The sequence below is a fragment of the Pseudopipra pipra genome, chromosome 4 (assembly GCF_036250125.1).
Source record: "Pseudopipra pipra isolate bDixPip1 chromosome 4, bDixPip1.hap1, whole genome shotgun sequence".
Taxonomy (NCBI): Eukaryota; Metazoa; Chordata; class Aves; order Passeriformes; family Pipridae; genus Pseudopipra; species Pseudopipra pipra.
Window position 1 is genome coordinate 17,687,978 of NC_087552.1, and position 24,819 is coordinate 17,712,796.

A 24,819-nucleotide genomic window follows, 5' to 3' on the forward strand; every position below is an offset into this window, starting at 1 on the left:
TCTCTGATCTAGCAACATCCCAGCCCAGCAACACAATCATTTGAAGGGTTTTTATGTACTTCAAGCATTTCACTGTGTCTCAAGCCACAGTGTAAGATCCTTTTGTTAATGACTCCACGAACAGAGAAGAAAGGTTTCTGGTGGATTTTGCAGCAGATTTTGTGGGCAACAACCTCTTTCAACCCTATGTCAGAAATCAGACTGTAGAAAGACACTTCATCTGTCACATACCCATCATTATCTCTTGGTTCCTCTTCATCATCACTTGTCAGTAGCACAACTGAATTATCTGCTGCACTGGAAACAAGTGGGTTTCCAGCTGGGTGCTGCTGGTTCTGCTCCCACTGCTGCAACGGGGTCGAAATGGAGGCAGCTTAGAACTACCTGTAGCCCCTCCTCCCTGCTCCCCTCTTTCAGTTCCCCAATTGGATTGAGGCTGGAGGTGTTTCTATCCCTCTTTCTGCCCTAACCAGTCAAATTCAAGGGTGATATCTGTAACTACTCGTATGACATGAACAGCTGCTGAAGAAAGGAAGCCACAGGAGGGGTTGCAGTAAAGAATTCAAGCCTGGCTGCTGTGTTGGTGCCAGGCAAATAGATCTTAGATGTCTGCATTCAGTCCATTACTGCTATAATATCGGGAACCCACAGATCTCCCAGTGCCATCTTGGCGAGGGATCCCCCTCTACAGGCACCCCTGAGAAGTGACTTGGAGGGATGTGCTACTTGGAGCTTCAAAGCAAGGGCTGTGCTTCAAGCCAGCTGCCTCTAGCATACCATGTTAGCCAAATGAGTTATGCAGCTCCTGCCCTGCTCCATTCCCCCTCCCACAGAAAATGAAAAGGTGGCAACATGTGGATTCTTACCCCTAGGAAGCAATACTGCTCCAGCACATTTGTAAGGGTAGCACTGGGTCTTGTGGTAGAGAGAAGAGAGCAAGAAAAAAATTCAGCTGTTAATTGCACCACTCATCAGGGGTGAGTGATACATAAATTGTCAGAAATCAAAACATCCCTTATTCTGATCTAGCTACAACCCAGCCCAGCAACACAGTCATTCCAAGAACTTTTATGTACTGCAAGCATTTCAGTGTATCTCAAGCCACAGTGTAAGATCCATTCATTTATGACTTCATGAAGAGAGAAGAAAGATTTCTTCTGGGGTTTACTGTATTTTTTTGGGTTTTTTAGTTAGTTCTCTTCCAGACAGGCCACTACATCCCAGGTCTGGAGTTTTGCACAGAATCAAGCAGAACTCAAAGCCTTGGCAAAAACCTCTTTCCACCCTATGTCACAAATTGGACTTTTAGAAAGTTACTTGATCTGTCACATACCCATCATTATCTCTTGGTTCCTCTTCATCCTCATTCACCAGTGGCACAACTGAATTGTCTGCTGCACTGGAAACAAGTGGGTGCTCCTGGTTCTGCTCCCACTGATGGAACGAGGTACAAACAAAGGCAGTTTAGGAACCATCTGAAGCCCCTCCTCCCTGCTCCCCTCTTTCAGATCCCTAATTGGATGTAGGCTGCAGCCAAATCTTTTCCTTTTTCTGCCCCAAAGAGGCAAATTCAGCAGTGATAGCCATAAACAATCCATGTGAGATGAACGGCTGCTGAAGAAAGGAAACCACAGTAGGGGTTTGGAGTAAAGAATTCAAGTTTGATGCTGCACTGGCACCAGGCTAATAGGACTTGGAGTATCTGCAATCAGTCAGTATCTGCCAGAATAATAAGGAACCCACAGATGTGCCATCTTGGCAAGGGTTCCTCCCTGTGTGTACACCCCTGAGAAGTGACTTGGAGGGACGTGCTAGTTGGAGCTGCAAAGCAAGGTCTGTGCTCAAGCCAGCTGCCCGTAGCATCCCACATCAGCCAGCTGAGCTGTGCAGATCCCCCTCTGTCCTCTTTGCCCTCCCATAAAGCTGAAAGGATAACAGCATGTGGATCCTTACCTCTGAGGAGTCATCTCTCCAAATTGGAGAGGTAACAGTAGCTGCTGGCCGTGTGCTAGAAGAACCAGAAAGAACACACAGCCATTAATTTCACTGTGCATGGAGGGTTACCAACACATAAAGTGTCAGAAATTAAAACATCCCCTTCTCTGATCTAGCAACATCCCAGCCCAGCAACACAACCATTTCAAGACATTTTATGTACTTCAAGCATTTCAGTGTGTCTCAAGCCACAGTGTAAGATCCATTTGTTAATGACTCCACGAACAGAGAAGAAAGGTTTCTGGTGGATTTTGCAGCAGATTTTGTGGGCAACAACCTTTTTCAACCCTATGTCAGAAATTCGACTGTAGAAAGACACTTCATCTGTCACATACCCATCATTATCTCTTGGTTCCTCTTCATCATCACTTGTCAGTAGCACAACTGAATTATCTGCTGCACTGGAAACAAGTGGGTTTCCAGCTGGGTGCTGCTGGCTCTGCTCCCACTGCTGCAACGGGGTCGAAATGGAGGCAGCTTAGAACTACCTGTAGCCCCTCCTCCCTGCTCCCCTCTTTCAGTTCCCCAATTGGATTTAGGCTGGAGGTGTTTCTATCCCTCTTTCTGCCCTAACCAGGCAAATTCAAGGGTGATATCCGTAACTACTCGTATGACATGAACAGCTGCTGAAGAAAGGAAGCCACAAGAGGGGTTGCAGTAAAGAATTCAAGCCTGGCTGCTGTGTTGGTGCCAGGCAAATAGATCTTAGATGTCTGCATTCAGTCCATTACTGCTATAATTATCGGGAACCCACAGATCTTCCAGTGCCATCTTGGCAAGGGATCCCCCTCTACAGGCACCCCTGAGAAGTGACTTGGAGGGACGTGCTACTTGGAGCTGCAAAGCAAGGGCTGTGCTCAAGCCAGCTGCCTGTAGCATCCCACATCAGCCAGCTGAGCTGTGCAGATCCCCCTCTGTCCTCTTTGCCCTCCCATAAAGCTGAAAGGATAACAACATGTGGATCCTTACCTGTGAGTAGTCATCTGTCCAAATTGGAGAGGTAACAGTAGCTGCTGGCCGTGTGCTAGAGAGAATAGAACTTGAAAGAAAATGCAGCCATTAATTTCACTGTGCATGGAGGGTTACCAACACATGAAGTGTCAGAAATTAAAACATCCTTTATTCGGACCTAGCAACATCCCAGCCCAGCAACACAATCATTTGAAGGGTTTTTATGTACTTCAAGCATTTCAGTGTGTCTCAAGCCACAGTGTAAGATCCATTCCTTAATTCCTTAATGAGATAAAAAAGCTTTCTTCTGGATTTTACTGGATTTTTGGATGGGATTTCAAAAACAGACAGGCCACTTTATTCCAGGTCTGAATTTTTCACACAGAATCAAGCAGAACTCAAAGCCTTGGCAAAGACCTATTTCTACCCTGTGTCAGAAATTAGACTGTAGAAAGACACTTCATCTGTCACATACCCATCATTATCTCTTGGTTCCTCTTCATCATCACTGGTCAGTAGCACAACTGAATTATCTGCTGCACTGGAAACAACTGGGTTTCCAGTTGGGTGCTGCTGGTTCTGCTCGCACTGCTGCAACGGGGTCGAAATGGAGGCAGCTTAGGAACCACATGTAGCCCCTCCTCCCTGCTCCCCTCTTTCAGTTCCCTAATTGGATTTAGGCTGGAGGTGTTTCTTTCCCTCTTTCTGCCCTAAACAGGCAAATTCAGCAGTGATAGCCATAAACACTTCCTATTAGATGAACACCTCAGTGACCAGGAGTACCTTAAATGGATGTTGCAGGTAAACACTTAATATTTGAGGAGTCAAAGTCTTCCTGTCCTCTCCTTTTCTTTTTCTTTAAATCCCTGGCCTGTATGATGAGGATCTCTGGAATAACTTCCCTTTTAAATTGCATCTCCTTCTGTTACATTACCAATGACTGGTAAATGTTGTGCCCAAGTTCTGGAGCAACAGGCTCTTTTAAACTACTTTTTCACTACAAGGGATACTTGGAAGTGTTAATGTGTTCAGAGGTGCATTTGACTGGTAACTCTGTCTAAAGTGGTCAATCAGAGCTGTGTTTCAACCCTGGAGGTCAGGCTACCTAGTTAGATGCCAGAAGATAGGCCCAGGAGCACAGGAGAAAACTAATTTGACTGCAAGATGGACAGAAGTGTGCCATTCATTACTTACCACAGCAGAATCATCACCAGTTAGATCAATGACTTCAGGCTCAGCAGATTCGTCGGTGAGATCTATGATTTCGTCAACAGCTGAAAAAGAGAAATGGGCTGTCACTGTGGAACAGGCTGAGGTAGATTCAATTGTGCCTTGGGTCTCTTCTCTTCAGGAATGTGGCCAAAATGTCACTCAAGCTTTGCCCTCAACAGTCCACAGAGACCATTACCAGCCCTGTTTTTTCACAGGTGGCAGTGCAAGAGGAACAGCAGCTGAACTTCTCACACAATTCTGTTGGATAACAATATCTTGTGGGAGGTACACACCAACAGATGATTCATCTAACATAGGGTAATGTTTATCAGACAGAAAAAAAACCCAAAACAAAACCCAAAGCAGAACCAGAATCGTAGAGGGTATCCTAATTTTACAGTACCATGCTGTACATGTTCCCCTGAGGGATGGGGCACAGCTAGCTTTTCCTTATCTTCTTCCAGCTTCAGAGATCTCATACTTAGTTTGCCACCCTCTGTAGTGGCAGCTGTGGCACCTGCCAGCTCATCAGAGTTCATTCAGATGTCTGAGCAGCACTTGAGGACCTTTGATACACAGCTCATCTCCCTCATTTTAGTGGAAATTCTCTCTCATTCTCTTTCAAATGAGAGCATGGAATCTCTCTCATTTTAGTGGAAAATGGATCACAGCTCAGTAACAAACCCAAATGGTTGTGAGAAGGCTTGTTGTTTAGGGATGCCGTACTAGGCACTTCCTAAAATCCCATGTTTCCCTTCCTCCCCAGTAAAGGGCCTAGAAACTGGCAAAAGCATATGTTCAGCTGTATGTCAAACCTCTAGAAGCAGTTTCTGTTCTTACCAAGATCAAAAGAAAGCACACGACTTTCTTCGAGGTCTATTGGCTCTGCTGCTGAAGCCTCACCTGCACTAGAAGCCAGCAGCCTGCTTCGTTTCGGAGCTTGTCTGGAATTAACGGCTCCTCCACGGCGCTTTCGCCGATTCTAAGAGAGAACAAAGCCTTAGCATTTGGTGTGGGAGTAATATTAACGGGGCCCTCATTTTTGCAACACCAGTGAAAGTATATGAGGATACAGAAAACAACTCCACAACGTCTGGAATACACATTGAATGGTGCTCTGGGTCATTCCTGCCTGAGCCCATTGCATCAGAGAAAGGAAACCACAATAGGGGTTTGGAGTAAAGAATTCAAGTTTGATGCTGCACTGGCACCAGGCTAATAGGACTTGGAGTATCTGCAATCAGTCAGTATCTACCAGAATAATAAGGAACCCACAGATGTGCCATCTTGGCAAGGGTTCCTCCCTGTGTGTACACCCCTGAGAAGTGACTTGGAGGGACGTGCTAGTTGGAGCTGCAAAGCAAGGTCTGTGCTCAAGCCAGCTGCCCGTAGCATCCCACATCAGCCAGCTGAGCTGTGCAGATCCCCCTCTGTCCTCTTTGCCCTCCCATAAAGCTGAAAGGATAACAACATGTGGATCCTTACCTCTGAGGAGTCATCTCTCCAAATTGGAGAGGTAACAGTAGCTGCTGGCCGTGTGCTAGAGAGAATAGAACTTGAAAGAAAATGCAGCCATTAATTTCACTGTGCATGGAGGGTTACCAACACATGAAGTGTCAGAAATTAAAACATCCTTTATTCGGACCTAGCAACATCCCAGCCCAGCAACACAATCATTTGAAAGGCTTTTATGTACTTCAAGCATTTCAGTGTGTCTCAAGCCACAGTGTAAGATCCATTCCTTAATTCCTTAATGAGATAAAAAAGCTTTCTTCTGGATTTTACTGGATTTTTGGATGGGATTTCAAAAACAGACAGGCCACTTTATTCCAGGTCTGAATTTTTCACACAGAATCAAGCAGAACTCAAAGCCTTGGCAAAGACCTATTTCTACCCTGTGTCAGAAATTAGACTGTAGAAAGACACTTCATCTGTCACATACCCATCATTATCTCTTGGTTCCTCTTCATCATCACTGGTCAGTAGCACAACTGAATTATCTGCTGCACTGGAAACAACTGGGTTTCCAGTTGGGTGCTGCTGGTTCTGCTCGCACTGCTGCAACGGGGTCGAAATGGAGGCAGCTTAGGAACCACATGTAGCCCCTCCTCCCTGCTCCCCTCTTTCAGTTCCCTAATTGGATTTAGGCTGGAGGTGTTTCTTTCCCTCTTTCTGCCCTAAACAGGCAAATTCAGCAGTGATAGCCATGAACACTTCCTATTAGATGAACACCTCAGTGTCCAGGAGCACCTTATATGGATGTTGCAGGTAAACACTTAATATTTGAGGAGTCAAAGTCTTCCTGTCCTCTCCTTTTCTTTTTCTTTAAATCCCTGGCCTGTATGATGAGGATCTCTGGAATAACTTCCCTTTTAAATTGCATCTCCTTCTGTTACATTACCAATGACTGGTAAATGTTGTGCCCAAGTTCTGGAGCAACAGGCTCTTTTAAACTACTTTTTCACTACAAGGGATACTTGGAAGTGTTAATGTGTTCAGAGGTGCATTTGACTGGTAACTCTGTCTAAAGTGGTCAATCAGAGCTGTGTTTCAACCCTGGAGGTCAGGCTACCTAGTTAGATGCCAGAAGATAGGCCCAGGAGCACAGGAGAAAACTAATTTGACTGCAAGATGGACAGAAGTGTGCCATTCATTACTTACCACAGCAGAATCATCACCAGTTAGATCAATGACTTCAGGCTCAGCAGATTCGTCGGTGAGATCTATGATTTCGTCAACAGCTGAAAAAGAGAAATGGGCTGTCACTGTGGAACAGGCTGAGGTAGATTCGATTGTGCCTTGGGTCTCTTCTCTTCAGGAATGTGGCCAAAATGTCACTCAAGCTTTGCCCTCAACAGTCCACAGAGACCATTACCAGCCCTGTTTTTTCACAGGTGGCAGTGCAAGAGGAACAGCAGCTGAACTTCTCACACAATTCTGTTGGATAACAATATCTTGCGGGAGGGACACACCAACAGATGATTCATCTAACATAGGGTAATGTTTATCAGACAGAAAAAAAACCCAAAACAAAACCCAAAGCAGAACCAGAATCGTAGAGGGTATCCTAATTTTACAGTACCATGCTGTACATGTTCCCCTGAGGGATGGGGCACAGCTAGCTTTTCCTTATCTTCTTCCAGCTTCAGAGATCTCATACTTAGTTTGCCACCCTCTGTAGTGGCAGCTGTGGCACCTGCCAGCTCATCAGAGTTCATTCAGATGTCTGAGCAGCACTTGAGGACCTTTGATACACAGCTCATCTCCCTCATTTTAGTGGAAATTCTCTCTCATTCTCTTTCAAATGAAAGCATGGAATCTCTCTCATTTTAGTGGAAAATGGATCACAGCTCAGTAACAAACCCAAATGGTCATGAGAAGGCTTGTTGCTTAGGGATGCCGTACTAGGCACTTCCTAAAATCCCATGTTTCCCTTCCTCCCCAGGAAAGGGCCTAGAAACTGGCAAAAGCATATGTTCAGCTGTATGTCAAACCTCTAGAAGCAGTTTCTGTTCTTACCAAGATCAAAAGAAAGCACACGACTTTCTTCGAGGTCTATTGGCTCTGCTGCTGAAGCCTCACCTGCACTAGAAGCCAGCAGCCTGCTTCGTTTCGGAGCTTGTCTGGAATTAACGGCTCCTCCACGGCACTTTCGCCGATTCTAAGAGAGAACAAAGCCTTAGCATTTGGTGTGGGAGTAATATTAACGGGGCCCTCATTTTTGCAACAGCAGTGAAAGTACACGAGGATACAGAAAACAACTCCACAACGTCTGGAATACACATTGAATGGTGCTCTGGGTCATTCCTACCTGAGCCCATTGCATCAAGGAAAAGACATCACCCCTGATCTCTTACCAGGTGCCTCACCAGGAAAAAGCCTATCCCAGTGGCTTGCAAAGAAGAAGACTAGTTCACAATTCTATCAGGGTGTTGCTCACACTGTAAGCATTTCTGAGCTATTGCTAGCACCCCAAGAGATTCAAAACCTTCAGTATCCCAGAACATGAAGTTACATAAAGTTTTAACAGGCTTCTCCTCCCGTGCCCTTGCTAAAAACTCTTGAAATCCTTTCTAGAAGTACCCCAGAAAATATGTTTCAGAAATCAGATTTGCATTGAGTAGTAAAGTACTTACTGTGCTCATGGTGTTTGGTGATCTAAAACCACTGGAAAAGTCAGTGGGACAAACACCAAAAAAGGAATTTCAGGGAAGTTACAGCAATCGATCCCTTAGATTCCTTAGGTAGAACAGGCTACAAAGTCCTGATTTCTAGGAATCAGAGAATGATGTTCTTCCAAACCTATCAGAAAAGAAGAGAGGAGATGACCTATCTGGAATGCCTGTTCTCTTAAATAGCCACACATACTCTAAGATTCCCTTTCACGAGTCACCAGGTTCTGCCCAAAGCTAGAGGGGAAATCTATGAGTCTGGTACTTGAGTCCCAGACACCTGCAGCTGGACCTGAAGCCCAGAACAGCCCCACAGCATCAGAAACATTTTCAAAGATCATCTACACTCACCTGTACCGTTAGTTGAGAATTTGTCGTGAAAATTATCAGCAAATCGCCTTCTGTTCCCACCAGGGACAGAGAAGACAGAGGCTCTGCACCTGCTTCCCAGCAGAGTATCCGCCAACTGCCAACTGTCGATGGAGTGTTGGGCTCCTGACCCCTCCGTGCGGACGCCCGCATGGCAACCGTTTGGTAACATTCCATGGTCCGGTAGCCGGTGACCTCTTTGCACCCTCGTGGAGGCCCAGAATGCTTTGGCTTGGAAGGGACCTTGAAGATCATCTGGTTCTAACTGCCCTGCCGTGGATAGGGACCTCATCCACTAGACCAGGGTGCTCAGGGCCCCATCTAGCCTGGCCTGGAATAGTGCCTTCCAGGGACGGGGCATCCACAGCTTCTCTGGGCAGCCTGCTCCAGTGTCTCGACACCCTCACAGCTCTTCCTAACATCTAATCTAAATCTTCCCTCTTCTGCTTTAAAATCGTTCCCCCTTTTCCTCTCACTGACTGCCCGTGTGAAGAAATCGCTCTCTGCCTTTCCTACAGGCCCCTTCAGCCACTGGAGGGCCGCAGTGAGGCCTCCCCCGGAGCCCGTTCCTCTCCAGGCTGGACATCCCCGGCTGTCCCAGCCTGGCTCCATAGGAGAGGTGCTCTGGCCCTGTGAGCATCTTTGTGCCCGCTGCTTCCTTGCCCTTCGTGCCGGCCCGGCGGGCACATCCCGCTTGTGCCGGGTCAGAGCCGGGCGCAGCCTCCGGGCGAGGCCTCACGAGGGCAGAGCAGAGGGACACGTCCCCCTCCCTCCGCCTCCAGCCCGAGTAGCGCTGCAGCCCTTCGGGGGCTAAAGAAACCCCACCAAAACCTCCCCTCCCCCGTGAGAAAATTAAACCCTTTCTTAACCTTCTTCCTCCGTGTTTATTGCTCTGTTGTTGAAAAGACTCGTTTTAAAATTAGCCCTAATTCAAAGCAATTAAAAGGACACCAAACTTCCCCCCCCCCCCAACAGATGAAAATCTAACAATTTAGATGCTTATTTCAAGTCTCTAAAGTCTTGAAGTTTTCAAGTGTTTAACTGTTCCTCTGCTGAGCATTTCACAGCAGGGTTAGGAGGAAGTTTGCTCTGTTTCTGGGGACAGCACCTTCCCCCCCAAGGCCCTGCTCTGCTGTGAAAGATGACACAGGAAAAAAAGGGAAATTAAAATTCCATTTTCCTTCTAGCCAGTCTGCCACTGGCCCTGCATTCAAAGGGGTTGGCTGGAGCTCTTGAGAGTGGCAGCAACCCTGTCTCAGCCCTGCTGGATGCGGGATGCTCCTCAGCTTCCGATCCCATGGGCACTCTCGGGTGTGGGGAGGATGGTGGTAATTTGTCCAACACTGCGGATAGCATAAGGATATTTTCAGATCGTGCTCTATGTGAGGAGGTTCATTTCTTACAAAAATTTCTCTGTTATTACAACTGTTGCTTTTAGGCCAAAATGTTGAGAGTTTAAGGATGGTTGGGGATGACTTCCCCATTTTTCTCAGTCCTGAGCCTGGGAATTAAAGGAAACTCATTTCAGTCATCATATTCACATCCTTCATTCCTCATATTTGTTGCTGGTTTGAGGTACTTAATTATTCATATATTAAATATATATTTGGAATTGCTCTAGCATCTTAACATTTGTATATCAAGCATTAAATCTCCTTTAGGTTTTTTTTTTTTTCTAAGCCCTTTGGATCCAGGATTTTTGGAAAGCAGGTGTTTAAACTGGATTTACTGGAGTATGAAACATCCCATGTATTAAGGCAGGGACCCTGTCCACTCACACTCCAGGTGCAGTGGAGGTTGGCTGAGTGGAACCAGCACCACTTGTATTTCAGGGTGGGACTGGATGGCTTTTAGCAGGAATGTGTTATTAGGGGCAAGGGAGGAGAGAGCACTGAGGAAAAGGAGGGGTAGCTTTTAGTAAGTTGAACATTTGAAGGCTCTCAGGCTTGATCTTCCTCAATGCTGCTAATGATCACAGCAGGGGGCTGAAAACATGTTTATTGTAAGACCCAACACTTTTTAACTAAAGCCACTCTTGAAAATACTCATCACTCAGTGGTGGAAGGGAGGGAAATCTCTTGCCCCTTCTCTGTGCATCCTACAAAAGCTGAAAAGGCCACATAGCTGTTCTATCTCCTTCCATGTGGACCAGCTTTAAAGCAAGGCATAAAACCTCTGAAATACCCCTTGCCTTTCCATTTCATGAAGGAAGAAGTTTACATCTATTAACTTCCAAAAATAAAAGGTTAATGATGGCCAACAGTGTAAACTAAGCCCAGATTGAGCTGGCTTCTATATTAATCACCCCGGAAAAACAGCATTGGGATTTTCACTGATGGCTATGGTTTGCCACCGTTTTTTGTCAGGAGAAAGCAACTCATAAGTGAGAAATGCATGGTTCACTGGCCAGAGGTTTTCAGCTCTGTACTCTCCCAAATCAGGGGTACCCTGGAGATCAAAGCAAGGGTCATAAAATAATTGAAGAAGGGTGAATGTAGTATAAGATGTCATATACGGACATAGCCTGCTGCAGAGTGATCACTGATGACAAGAAAATGTACTATGATGTGAGAAAACCCATTTGCCACCTCAAGTGGGTTGGTACTGCTTCTCACTCTTTGAGTCACTAATAACGAAAATGATTTTGAGCTGTGGGTAGACAAACAACTGGACTCCACAAGGCAGCAGAGGTCCAGCAACTAGCTCGGTCCTTCAGCCCCACGACCGTGGCTGTGTTTGCCCACAGGGCTCTGCCCATGGGCAAGTTGGTTTTGCTGCCAGGGTGACCCAAGTGAAAGAGGGCTGCATCATCCTCTCGGGCTGCCAGGGACATATGGTGGGTTATTGATGAGAGGGAGCGTGACACCTGGCTCCCCACACAGCTCAGCACAGGGATAGGATTGCACTCTCCAAAGCAACCCTGCACAGCAGTCCTTCTAAATCCACCATAAGGATGCAGGGAAATAGGCAAGGATTACCAAAAGAAGCCCCGAAAAGATGATAATATTCACTTATAATAATTTTTACTAGTCCCACTGAGAATTGCATTGCAATTCATGTGTCCAATTGTGCCTTTGCTTGACTATAGCAATGGTTGTGACCTCGGAATACATTTGCCAGTCTCTTAACGGGGAAGTGCTGGTGGATGATCTATTAGAGAAATACATATTGAGACAGTTTAAATTAAGTAAAAACATTTTTGAAGCCTTTGGTGGGAGGCAGTAGTGAGTGGCTTGTTCTGCAGAAGAAAAACTCAGGTAGGTTTCTTATTGCTGGGACTGATTTGCACCCTTCTCAATGGCACTAAGTGCTTCTCTTGGCAAAGGATGGAGGCTTTGAAGCATCTTCCATCCTCCAAAAATCTGGATGTGCATAGGGTCCCTCCAGTTGCCCAGGTTTGGCTGTCAGCTTAGCAGGAAGGCTGAGCACTGGGAGGAGGGGTTTGCTGGGGTCTGGGTGGTATTTCAGTCCATCTCAGTCCCTGCTCCTTGGCACGGGATGATGGCACTGAGAAACTACAGGAGGTGAGGGGAAAAATCATTATTCTTCTGTAGCTGTGTTCCTCTTCTTTTGAGAGGTACTGCTTTCAGCTGCTCCCTCAGGCAGTCTGCTTTTGCCCTCTTCTGAAAATACATGGTGTTATAAGGGGGACTTGTGCCTCTCCGGGCTGCCCCCGCTGTCCCTGCACAGCCATGAAAGTATCTGCGCGCTGAGCAGAGCTATTGCTGATGGGCACCACTTGGCCTGCTCTGCACAGTCGGTGTCAAGCTCTGTACCTAAAAACATACAGCTCAAAACTCCTTTTTAAGCTCAGTACTAAAGGTTGGTGCCCAACACCCCGTTTGTGGTACCTAGCTTGTAAACCTGTAAAAGATGCCTTTTGGACTAATGCTTGCCCCTTCAAATGGTTCCTCAAAGCTCATAATTGGTTTTTAGACTTCTTTTAAGAAGCATTGTAGCAGTTCTTTGCAACTTCGTTGGCCTGAAGCAGTAGCACGATAGTGAAATTGGGCAGGAGGAGATCACAGCTCTGGAAGAGGTAAGAAGGCTTCCTCAAGGGGTTTAATACCCAAAGGCTGAGTTCAGCAGGTTTCCTCAATGACGATGCTGCTTCAGGATACATCACTGGAAAACCTGTGCAGCTGTGTGTGCCTCATGCCTGTCGAATTTCTGCCTGCTGTCGTTCTCCATGCTCCGGTCAGGCTGATTGCTGTCCAGCTCGCTGCTGTCCTGCCCGTGGCTCTTGTCAGACCATTCCACGCTGATGGCATGCTTCTCCAGGGAGCGGCGGGAAGCAGAATCCTCCTGGGAGAACCCTGCTCGCTGGCTGTCTGCATCCAGATCGCTCTCATCTTCCACAGTGGCATCATACATGACCTGTGTTAGAGAGCAAAACAAGAGCCACTGTCACTCCTGGGAAATTATCAATCAACAAGTGCTTCCCTACTGCACTAAAGCTGCTTAGGCTGAGGGGACACCCAAAGCTTGCATGGTACATCTCTGCCTGGAAACACTAACTTTTATGGAGTTAATGAACCCTTCACATTATGAGAAATTAACACTTGATCCTGTCCTCAGATTTCATGTGTGTGAGTACATCATTGCAGTGTTGCATATCTTGCAGCAGCAGGCTACACTCTTGCCTTGGCACCATCAACACCCCCTGATTTGGGGTATCCAGACAAGGGAAAATAGATTCCTTCGCTCATGCCTGCTTTCCCCTCACGGATTCTTCTCAAAGCTGACTCCCATAAAACAACATGTCCATCTTCAAGTTCACTACCCATTTCCAAAACCATGGGGACCACTGCTCAGTGCTGTTTACCTTTTTTGCATCTTTGTGGAGTTTGATGGACTTCACCAGTGCGGCCTTTGCCCTCATCCTGTAGGCCACGCTGTCGCCTCTGCCGGCGTTGTCTCCCCGGGTGAAAGGGAATGGGGGGAATGGTACAGTGACTGGAATGTCTGTGGGAAAACCCGTGACAACCTCATTGGATTCATCCGTGTCATTGGAATCATTATCATCATCATCATTGTCATTCACATCTTCATGGCTTTTGCTTGACACATCAGGAAAGTGCTGGAAAACATTTATTATGCATCAGGCAAATGAACACAGATGTGAGATGTGCAGACTAGTATCTGTCCTGCTAGCCCAGGGCTTATGCAGTTTTGGGGAGCTATGTGCAGGCATTTCTTTGAATTCACCTCACCCTGCCTAAGGAGGAGATGCTATTTAGGGAGAGATGCTACTGCAAGAACTGCACTTGAATGAGGAAGATTAGTGTTGCTACTCACTGGCTGCCCTGCAGCACTCGACTGACATAGTGTCGTTCAAAACACTTAGCGGTTCCATTGGGACTGATTTGTCTCCCTCATCATGAAGACTCTAAACTACGTGCAGTAGTTGGTTCTCAGAGCAAAGAATTGATTTTACATGGGTAGCAGCTGGCAGTGGAGTATAAATCAAATAGCTATATACAAAATTAATACCGTTCACTTACATCACTTCAAAAAAATGATGGGAATTGGATTAAAGTGCTCTTCCAACACCAAATATTGTCATCTGATCCACACTAACAAATGTGGGCTGTAGTAGTTGTGCCATGCTATAGTCCTTTTCTCTTTTTAACTGGCAACTGACACATTTTTCATTAAGACAAAAGGTTTGCAGTGCTGGTGCAGAGATAGAACTAATGAAAGTCCTCAACCAGGACACCAGACACAGGAAAAAGTCTATGAAACTGGCTCCTAACAGCCAGGTGAGGACATGCCCTGCAAGCATCTACAATCATAAAACAAGTACCAGAAAAGATGTATTAGAGGAAACAAAAAAAAAAATCAAAAAGTATTTATTAAAGATAATGAATAGAAAGACAAAAGGAGCTTACATATTTTTCTTCGGAGCTGGCAGAAATGGCCTGCTGCTTGGATTTACTGACCTTGAAGGGAGAAAAGGAAAAAGCATTTATCAGTATTTCTCACTAAGATGCAAAGAAAATAATACAAGTGATTGGTGATCCACATTTGTGATTTACTCACTGGCCATGCAGTAGTGATGCTGATAAGGCATAAACACAGAACTGCCACCTTCATTGTGATGTTTTACCTAGAAAATATTTTGGAACAGTGAGTCAACAAAGTAAAGTACCACAAAAATGCCATAGGTTTTTCCTTTTTCCCAGTGTATTTCACTGTGCTGAGAACAGCTCCCTGCTATGGATCCAACCTGCACATACTAATTTTGTCTTTTGTCCTCCATCACCACCGCACACCCAGCTGGTTTGTCATGACTTAGCTACTCAAAAGCTGCAATAATTTTTAAGAGGCTCTGAGAAGAGCTGAGCAGTTGGTGAGAGTGGCCACATTGAGAAGGTTGAACTGAATCCTGTCACCTAATGACTTGCACAGACAAAGGAAAAGCTTTATGATAGCCAAAGTGTTATCAATATCAGCTTTGGTTTATCTTCATTCATTTAACGTATTTTTTTTGAGAAGAGACAGCATAAAGCCAACTCAGTTTGGATTCTCTTGTCAGTTATTTTAAAACTAGTTTTCAGGGTTATTAACTTCAGTTTCTGTATAAAGTCAGTTTATATGAACATAAACTGCTTTTATTGATAGACCTTTATTTCCTCCTCCAGAAGCTTGAACAAAATAACCTGTGTTTCCAAACAAGAGATAACGTGAAATATCTGCTTACATTGCAGTTTTAGCAATTTAATAAATGACTAATTCCTGCTGAAACTAGGAGAGTGCTGAGCTACAGTAAATTTTGGTGCTTACAGACCAGTTCCCAGGATATGGAACATCCCTGAGAAATTAAACCAATTCACTGATGAACAAGAGGCATTTAAAACTTTGGTAAATCATAGCAGGAAAAAAAAGGCTACTTAGGACATATTTAAAATGCATTAGTAAGGCTGGCCCTGAGACAGGACACTCTACTAGAGGTATTGCAATTTCAAGTTACACAGAGAAGGACGAGTGTCCCATCCATTCAGGATTGTGCAGCACAAACTGTGAGCCTGCCAGAAAAAACAAGGACACTGCCAGGCAGTGGTTACATGAGGGAGAAAGCTTTCTGTGTTCAAGCACCAGCTTTGAGTTTGCAGCACATGATTCAGTGGCAGAGTTTTCAACAACCTCCTCCTGACATCTATAAGCACGCAGGTTTAAAATTGTCATTACGTATAATACCTTGCATTGCTAAAGCAACCTTGCTCCTATAAAAACACACCTTTTTCCACAGAGTAACATCAAATGTCCCTGCCCAGTGAAGCAATTTTCAAAGATCTCCTGCTCAGTGTTTGCTTGACTAAAGCTGCAGACAGATTAGCACATGTCAGGTAGTAAAAGCAAAAACATTACCTTTTCTGGTGCTGGAGGAGTCAGCTGCAGCAAGAGCACTCCTAGTGATCCCAGCAGCAGCTCCAGTCAGTTGGCTCCCAGAAGCTCTGTCTTTCTGCCCTTGTCCCCTGACTGCCTGACATCTGTGACCTTCGGGAATTTAAACCCTGTCCCAAGCACAGCCACCAATCCCCATGTGGCGGAAAAAGATGAGGTCATGAGGCTCCTGGCCGCCGTCCTGCCCACGTTCACCTACACTTCCTCTTTGGCTTTGTGGCTTTGGAAGCAAACAAAAACTACTCTATGGTTAAAACATTACTTCTGGGCGAGATCATTAACCAGCAGGTCTGTTGTATGCCCAGCAGTTGGTATCATGTAGGAGGGCTTCGGGGCACATCTGTCCTCCTTTTGTGAAAAGGCAGAGCCCAGTTTCCCAGAAACCTTTTGTGCCCTGCTCTGTAGGGAGTAGGAATCTGTAATGTGAGCAGGAAGAAAGAAATCTGAACATAAAATTAACCAAAAAGGTGTTAATGCTTGCACAAAGTTGTAGATTTGCTCTCCAGGGCATACGTGGTGCAATGGGAATTGCAAATATGGGGCAGAATATGGCCTTTTGTGTTTTTTGGTCTGACCTAGGGAAAAAAAAGTTAATAAAATTAGTTGTCTCAGTAGGCATTCTACATCCAGAAACTTGTTTGTAAAGATATAGAAGAGCCAGCGATAGTCTAATTAAAAAAGATTTGATTTTGAGAAATTCTTACTTCTGTTCATTTGTGTCCCTTCTTGCTCCTTTCTTAGATGGTTTGGTCAACCTAAAAAAAAAAAGAAAAAAGGAGGGGAGAAAGCAGCTGTAGCTCCAGTTTGAGAAGTGCCATGATTAGCATTGGAAATCAAGGGATTGATTTCCTCATGGTATGAAATTCTGTGTCTGCTATGGAGCAGGGCATTGGCCCTGTTGATGGGTGACATATATTCTGGCAGTGCCTCGCTTGGACAGCCATAGCTTTGGGCAGACTCTGCATCAGCCGGGATGTGCTGTAAGGCTCTGAGACCCTCTTCCATTTGGTGTTTCCTTAAAATGGCAATGAGGTGTCATTCAAACACAGGGAAACATCCCAAACATCCCTTTCAGAAGGCAGAATATTTATAACTGTTTCAAAGCAGTTCTCTTTTTCCTCATCTCTGATACCCAGCTAATGTTTGCTGTGTCCTTAGTCAAGCAGACAATAGACACCTTGTTGTACCAGCCCATGTTACCAGTTATCCTGTGCTTATTAACACTGTGGTATGTTTAGAAACATGGTGAGAAACATCCCCAAGTTAGCTCAGCACCTGCCCATCACATGATCACACAGACCTAGCTAATTATATTTTGGAGCTGAGATCAGCAACAGCTGGAAGTTCAACTTAGTTTACTTCATAGAGTCTTCTAATATCCTAGAAGGAGAATTGGATAAAAAGATAGTATATGGTACATCATTAGTAGTTCTGCATGTAAGGATCCACCTGAATGAGGACTACCCTGGCTTTTATTTTTGGAGCTATGTGACCAGATACTAACTGAGGAAAGAGTTTTCAACCAAAAGAAGCCTTCTTGCAGCACTTCTTGCAGCAGCATTCCCTGGTCCCTGCCAGACAATCATGACATGCTTTTGTTAGATTTCTATATATGCTCTTTTCTGTAAATTTAAAGAGGACCTTCCCTTCCAGTAAATTATAGTTTTCTTTTGGCTTTCAGGCCAGTCTGCAGCTCATGTTTTCATGCAGTCTGAGTTGCTTGTGTTTGGCTTTTCTGAGACGCTGACTGTGGAGAAGGTTTAGCAGTTTAATGGTTGAGTCACTGGTACAAAAAACAAACCTACAGATTTCTGGTCCAGAACCCCAAAACAACACACTATAGAGAAACAGCCCAGCTGGAGCCAAGTATACGTGCTATCGCATTACACACCCCCGGTGTTTATTTACAAAGCAAGCCAAGTCCCACTGCCATCCCTCCTTAAACATGTACTTTTCATGCCCAGAAATTGTCCCTGGATCAAGTCTCTGACAGGAGGAGGGTGTAAAGCAAGCCATGTGTGCAGGACCTGCAGTCAGCAGGTTTCTCCAGCATATCTTCCAAGAGGTGAAACGCAGGTGTGCAGGGCTTGACCACAGCTGCTGTGGGCCCTGAGATACTTGAGACAGCGGTGGGTTTTCAGCACCTCTGTCACAGGCAGAGTGGGAGCTTCAGACAAAGTTTATTAGAGAAAGTGTATTATTAGAGAAGCCCCATTGCTTTTCTAAACTCCTTCTCAGAGAGGAGCCTACATGCACCTGGATCCAGTCTTAGCCCTAGACTTTTCAGTGGTTTATATTGACCTTTATACAGCTTTGTCCTGCAGGATTAAGGATGGCAAACCAAATATATTTATACAAATAAAAGGAATGATTTATTGAAATGGGTTACAGTAATGATAATGATAGAAAAAAAGGAGTTTTGTCAGAATTACTTACCATATAACATGGATGGATAGCTTTAACTATTAGTATAGCGCACTATTTTTCAAGGAATATTGAAGTAATTGTAATAAAACAATTGAAGTAATTATATTAAAGCTAGCAAAACAATTACTAAGTAGAGGTTGGTGTTACTCACTCATAGCAATGACCAGGGGCAAATCTCTTTTGCTCAGTCTGGAGGACTAACATTGAGGGGTGTTCCCACTCCAGGGAGAAATCTCCACACACATTCAGAGAAGGGGTTTGTTAGGAGACCCTACTGTTAAAAAGTCTGGGCTTTTAAAGTATAGAGTGATTGACTGTCAGTCATATGTAATTTTTTTAGATTATGTGTTGTCACCTTACTCAGCAAAATATGTTTTGTTGCTGACAAAGGTGTTAGCAACTCTCTAGTTTCTTCTGCTTCACACTCCTGACTCTCAGTTTTGTATCAGGGCCTGCACATCCTTGCTGCTTCCAACCTCAGTCAGGGAGCCTCTGTCTTGCATGTCCTTGTGGTGGGGTCTGATAGTTTGCTCAAGCTGCTCTCAGCACTCTTCAACACTAAAACCAGCAGACCTTCCTCAATTGAGCTTATCAATGATCAGGTGACTCTCTTTGCTGAGGTCGTCACTGATAAACTTGTAAGACAAATTTTGAGCTGCTGTATTTCCTCTTAGACAGAGCGTGCTGCTACAGCCTGTGCTGTGCTTTTCCTCCCAGAGAGTACCCCCATCATCCCTCCTGGGGGACATCAGTGGTCACTGTAGAAGAAAACACCTTTACAGGGACTTTGCAACGTCACACAGCTGCCCTGCACTCCATGGTCCACAGGCCACAGCACTGCTCTAAATGGGGTCAGCACCCCCCGAATTCCATGGGAGCATGTCCAAGTTTTGAACTGGACTGGTCCCAGGACTGTGAAGACTACCAAGGGGAGGAAAGTGGTGGCATAAACGGCCCAAAGAGGAGAATTTTCCTAAAGGCTGGGGAACTGGATATTAGTAGCTGGAGTTGCATCCTGAAGCCTCTGCTAGCTTTTTACAGTTTCACAAAAACTATAAACTGTAAACGTCCCCACCTCCAGAAGAAGAGAGAGTTTAATTCTACTTCAGCAGGGCACAAGTCACAATGCAAGGCAGGTGAAAGTCCTTAATTTTCTAAAAACACTTCTGTGTCCTCTAAGAGGGGAAACAGCATGAACATTAATAACCATTTCCCAAAACCCCACCGACGTTGATTTGCACTGTTTGTGCAAGGGGTCGAAGCCCTCTAACCTACGGCTCCAGGGCAGCAGGTTACAGCACCTGGAAAACACAGCCCTGCCTTTCTCCTTGTGGCTTTGCTGACAACAGTCTGTTTTGACAGAGCAGGACTGGGTCAGGTGTGATGCTTTGCCCACATGCTCAGCTTTCTATCTCTACACAGGTCTTAAATTAAACCCAAAGTATAAGGAGAAGAAATCCTGACACTGCAAAAGTCAGCGGGATTGCTGCGTCCTTGGGGCACACAGGAAACCAAGGGAAGTTGTAACTGCTGGTCATCTTTTTAGAGGCTAATATTGGGATAATGTTAACTTCTCCCCTTAATTTTTATTTTTTGATTGTTCACCACTGCATGGTGTTTGTGGCTTATCAGAAAGTATTTGCCAGCAGCTGCCTTACCAGAAATATTTGGCAGACAAACTTGTTGCATCACCCTCCAAAACTGCCTCTCGCCCCCTCTGAGCATCACTGCCCCATCAACTGCTACCATGCCATTTGCATTCATCTCTCATGTTAATCAAAACTGGTCTGTGTTTAGCTAAACTGACCTGCAACTTCCAGCACTTCATAGCCAAGTGCCAGAGAAATACTGAAAACTTCTGGAGCAAATCCTCCCTCTCTTTGGAGGCAGCTAATAGAAGTGGTCTCTGACAATCTCTGTGCACTTGCATGGGAAAAGCACGTCCCTGTCAGCACCTAAAAATGATGACCCCAAGCCTCTGACAGGTGAGCCTACAGCATGCCAGGTCTGGGCTCTCAATCATGTGAATTTTCTTATGTCTGTTGTGTTAAGCAATACTATGAAACTACACAAAACATCCGACACAGAACTAAGAAAATTAGCCCCAGTCACTTCATGTGCATAAAAAGGCGACTGGGGCATGAGATAATCCTGGGCTGGTTTAGCTGGAAATCTGGAACTGCTTTCCCTGCTAAAATGAGCCTGGAGACAAAAAGGTGCTGAGGGGAGAATATAGGTCCCACACCACATTTATAAATCTACTGCCATGCAGATAATCTTCCCCAAAACAACTGGGTTTGACAAAAATGTTGCATCCATCCATTTTATCACAGCTACCTCATAACACATGTGAAATGAGCTAGGTTACAACTATTTGTATTGACAATAACGTGCCAACCTAAACCATAATACTCTCAGCTTTTGCTTTCCTTTCTTAAGGCAGTTTGGGGTCTTGACTCCAACCCACTGATTCTTGGTGGGGCTTTGGGGGGCTTTTTCCTTATGTCATTTCACCTGGGGAAATGCTCTGTGGAGTGGCTCTTAACCTGTATTTCACACCACAGCTGTCTCATGGGTGTGCTTTTGGGGTTTATTTTTGGTTGGTTTGGTTTGGTTTGGGGAGGGTTGTTGTTTGTTTGTTTGCTTTCTGTTTGGTTTTTTTTTCTAGACTGTTGGCTGGACTTTCGCTTGAAAAGGAAATTTTTTTTGCTATCTTGTGAAAACAGGATGGTTACTGAGAAGGTAATATATGCAATTTCTCAGCCTGCACACATGTTCTGTCTTGGTTGCCAGCCCCCACCTGTGTAGGTGACTCCTGCTCATATCAGCTTGACGTTTGGTTTAACAGGTTTGGCAAAGACCCGTTGGCTGCTGATGGAGCAGGTGTAAAACAAGCAAACAACAATCAAAGCAGAGGTTTGAATTGAACTTGTGTGAGATTTGTTGGAAGAAGTAAAAGTACATCTTTCCAAATATGCAACCTATCAAATCCATAAAATGCAATAGAGGACTAAAGAATTCCTATCCTAAAATACCTATGAAAAAGTTCCTTTACAGAAGGAAGCAGTGCTTTTCAGATATGACAACTTGCAGCAAACTTTTATCTTTTAATCCAAATAGACCCGAAATGTCAGTGTAACAATGCAACTGTCTTTATTTTTGATTTCCTCTCCAAGCAGCAAGGAATTTGGCATTCTGATTGCAAATGCCCTTAAGTCAACCCTTAGTGTGCCACATCCAGTGGTGGTTGGGTAGGTAATGGCACCTGAAGTCCGTGACAGTTTCTTTTTCCCTGAGGTTTCCATCCCCAGGATCTGAAAACTCCACTGATGAAATTGAATTTTTCAAGGGGAAATGCAGGATGAGCCCTTGTGGAAGACTCACATGGAGGGTAGGATGTTTCTGCAGCGACAGCCCCTGAGCTGTGAAGTGCCACGGCCAGCTGGCAGATGGAGATGTTTGCAAGCACTGAAACCAGAGCTTGGGAAGTGTAGGTCTTGCTTAGGCCTGCAGGCAGTTAGAGAAACAACTTGTGTGCTCAGTAGGACGCTTTCTCCCAAAATCTGGACAGGTACATGCTGTCAGCACTGGCTGGCGATGTCCACTGTATCTCCCTGTCACTGATGGGGACACTTGCTGCCAGACCACGTCAGCAGCCAGGGTCTAGGAGCTGCTGCTGGCTCCTTGTTCTGCAGACAAGTCGGTTTTAGAGTGGGAAAGGTAAATGATGATGGTGATGATGATGGTGAGGGTAGTGATCATGGTGGTGATGCGCTCCCCAGCGGTTGCTTTATGTCTTTACCTCACAGGTAAAGACGTATTTTGCAGGCTAAATGTTGAACACAGCAGTTTACACAGCTATATTCTCAAAGAAAATATTTTTCTTTGGACGTGTGCACAATCTGCTGCTCTTTCAATCCTCAAAGTACTGAAATCAGGACATTTTCACCAAAACATTCAGCTGAGTCTTTCCTGAGAAACAGAAGCCCTCACACCCCAAGCACTGCCCCTTTCCTTTTACCATACAACACACACTGCCCCAAGAACGACAAAGCTTATGCCTTTAGCATTTTTCCCCCAAAATCAAAAACTACAGGGTGATGAAAAGAATGAGTGCTTCTGACTGATCAAACCAAGAAGTTTATTGCCACCTGTTAAAAGAAGTCTCTGTCTACCAGCAGAGTCCAACATAGATAAGCAGACAGACTTGACTCTATTTAAACAAATTAATAGTTTATTTATAGTTAAACTCAGGAAAAATGGAACTGTATACAACAAGAACTATGTACATGAAGAAAAAAGTCTTTCTGCCACCTACCCCCGAAAATCCATCTGACTGGGGGGGATACTTCTGTCCTGAGAAACAGAAATACTCAGAAATAAACGGGATGATAGTCTCTGGGAGGGAGTTCTGTTCTGCAGGTTGGGCAAGCCCTGGAATTCTCAAGGGCAACAGCGATGCACCGACTGCAGAAGAGATGGCCACACTGGGTTGACACAACCTGTCGGACACTTCGTATAATCTGGAAGAAAGGAAACCACAACGTGTTGGGAGGAAAGGATTTGAGTTTGCTGCTCTACTGGCACCAGGAAAATAGGACTTGGAATATCTGGAATCAGTCCATGACTAGAATAAGGAACCCCCAGATCTGCCAGGGCCATCTTGGCAAGGGTTTCTCCCTCTACGTGCACCGCCAAGAAGTGACTTGTGGAACTTCACAGCAAGGTCTGTGCTTCAAGCCAGCTGCCCATAGCACCCCACATTAGTCAGCTGAGTTGCACAGCTCCCCCTCTGCCCCGTTACCCCTCCCACAAAGCTGAAAGGATGACAACGGGGATCCTTACCTGTGAAAAAAAATCCATGCAGATCGGGCACCTTACAGCTCGTTGCCATTCCCTAGAGAGAGCAGACCCAGAATTAATACCACTGGGCATCGAGGGTTACTCATCTATAAAATGTCACATAATTATCTGACTGCACTGAGGAGCCACGATGCATTTCTTTGGAAGAACCCTGTATGTCTTTAACTCTCTCACTTTGCTGCATGTAATGAAGAGTTCAGATCTCCCTGTCCTAAAGGAGACAGTGTCTTGGTTTTTACTGGGAGAAAGATGAAGTCAGCCACCCTGCTCTAGGATTTGAAGTAAGAGCAGTCTCTAGCACTGGGAAGTCTATATATGGCAGCATTTATCTCCAACGGGTCATCAATAACAGCTTTGCAACCAAAGCATCAAGCTGTCCTCTGGAAAGTATTCATTCTAGAATGGAATGAGGTCTGACACTACAGAGTAACACTGCAGATGGCTCTGGCAAGCTCCAGCCTCAGGAAGAACCCTCTGGTCAATGTTCTGCAGCTCTGAGCTCTTCCAGCCTTACCTACTGAGAGCAGGAAGGCACGCTCTGTAACAGAGAAGCTTGAGACCGAAGGAAAAAATATTCTTTTTTTATTTTAAGTTCTCTCTTATGTTGCCTTTCAGTAATCCAAAAGGCTCAAAGCATACCAGCTTTATTAAGACTTGCACAGAATTGGCCTGGCTGCTGCCTGCCAGTCTTGTGATGCCAAACCATCCACACTACTGAAAATATTTCCAGATCCAAGATCACTACTAGAGCCTAACATGAAAAGTAAATGCAACATCTTATGAGCAAGGGCCTGTGACTAATCACCCTTTCTTGCCATACCCCCAAACTCGTCTTTAAGGCTGTATGCAAAGTTGCCCATCTGCCTTGGGCTGCCTTTTTCTCCCCAAGTGCAAACATTATCCTTTCATCATCATGCAGCACAGGATGCAATCCTCATTGGAAGAGGGAAACAAGTAAAGTGAAGGCTTCAAAGAAGCAAAAATCACTCTTTGGTAGGTCACGAGGCGTACGTACTCTGAAATTGCAGGTTCCTCGTCCAATGATCTCCGTACTTCAGGCGCTACATCAGCCGGTGCATACTCTGTGTCAGCCACTGCATACTCTATGTCAATCACTTCAGACTCTGCATCAGTCACTTCAGACTCTGCATCAGTCACTTCAGATTCTACGTCAGTCACTTCAGATTCCACATCAGTCACTTCAGATTCCACATCAGTCACTTCAGACTCTACGTCAGTCACTTCAGATTCCACATCAGTCACATCATCTGCTGTTTCATATTCATCATAACTGCGCAGTACAGGGCTGTCCAACAGTTGCTGGCTTCTTGGTGTAAGATTTCTCCTTTGTTGTTCATACCCTGTAAGTTAATTTTGGTAAGTCAGATCTATCATTTACTCTCTCTTTTTCCCTGGAACTATC

The 24,819-nt window shown here is 45.1% G+C and overlaps 2 long non-coding RNA genes across 2 annotated transcripts in view; one reads left to right on the forward strand and one right to left on the reverse strand.

Moving 5' to 3' along the window:
• The window catches only part of LOC135412873 (uncharacterized), a 636,102-nt gene that overhangs the window by 76,982 nt on the left and 534,301 nt on the right, over nt 1-24,819 (forward strand). The gene's annotated exons all lie outside the window — the stretch shown is intronic.
• Nucleotides 22,840-24,504, reverse strand: LOC135412843 (uncharacterized). Its single transcript, XR_010429972.1, has 3 exons — nt 24,412-24,504; nt 23,379-23,430; nt 22,840-23,056 (listed from the first exon to the last, which is right to left on the reverse strand). It is a non-coding gene; the product is annotated as an uncharacterized LOC135412843 (long non-coding RNA).